An 892-nucleotide genomic window follows, 5' to 3' on the forward strand; every position below is an offset into this window, starting at 1 on the left:
GCTAAATCACAACAATCCAGAGATAACCTTTCTGAAATTTTCGAACAAGAGAAGGAGATGGCAGCCGAACCTAACAACAATAATGCAAGGAGAATGCTAGGTGATTTCACTAAACCAACGTCCAAATTTGATGGAAGAAGCATCTCCATTCCGGCCATTGGAGCAAACAATTTTGAGCTGAAACCTCAACTAGTTGCTCTAATGAAACAAAATTGCAAGTTTCATGGACTTCCATCAGAAGATCCCTATCAGTTTTTAACTGAGTTCTTGCAGATCTGTGAGACTGTCAAGACGAATGGAGTAGATCCTGAAGTCTACAGGATCATGCTTTTCCCTTTTGCTGTAAGAGACAGAGCTAGAACATGGTTGGATTCACAACCTAAAGATAGCCTGGACTCCTGGGATAAGCTGGTCACGGCCTTTTTGGCTAAGTTCTTTCCTCCTCAAAAGCTGAGCAAGCTTAGAGTGGATGTTCAGACCTTCAAACAAAAAGATGGTGAATCCCTCTATGAAGCTTGGGAAAGATACAAGCAGATGACCAAAAAGTGTCCTTCTGACATGTTTTCAGAATAGACCATATTAGATATATTCTATTATGGTCTATCTGAGTTTTCCAAGATGTCATTGGACCATTCTGCAGGTGGATCCATTCACCTAAAGAAAACGCCTGCAGAAGCTCAAGAACTTATTGACATGGTTGCAAATAACCAATTCATGTACACTTCTGAGAGGAACTCCGTGAATAATGGGACGCCTCAGAGGAAGGGAGTTCTTGAAATTGATGCTCTGAATGCCATATTGGCTCAGAATAAAGTGTTGACTCAGCAAGTCAACATGATTTCTCAAATTTTGAATGGATGGCAAAATGCATCCAACAGTACTAAAGAGGCAG

The 892-nt window shown here is 40.9% G+C and overlaps 1 non-coding gene across 1 annotated transcript; it reads right to left on the reverse strand.

Moving 5' to 3' along the window:
- Positions 1-456: 456 nt before the first annotated feature.
- LOC112794036 (small nucleolar RNA R71) lies at positions 457-560 on the reverse strand. Its single transcript, XR_003198718.1, has one exon. It is a non-coding gene; the product is annotated as a small nucleolar RNA R71 (small nucleolar RNA).
- Positions 561-892: the final 332 nt, after the last annotated feature.

Source organism: Arachis hypogaea, chromosome 3, assembly GCF_003086295.3.
Source record: "Arachis hypogaea cultivar Tifrunner chromosome 3, arahy.Tifrunner.gnm2.J5K5, whole genome shotgun sequence".
NCBI classification, from domain to species: domain Eukaryota; kingdom Viridiplantae; phylum Streptophyta; class Magnoliopsida; order Fabales; family Fabaceae; genus Arachis; species Arachis hypogaea.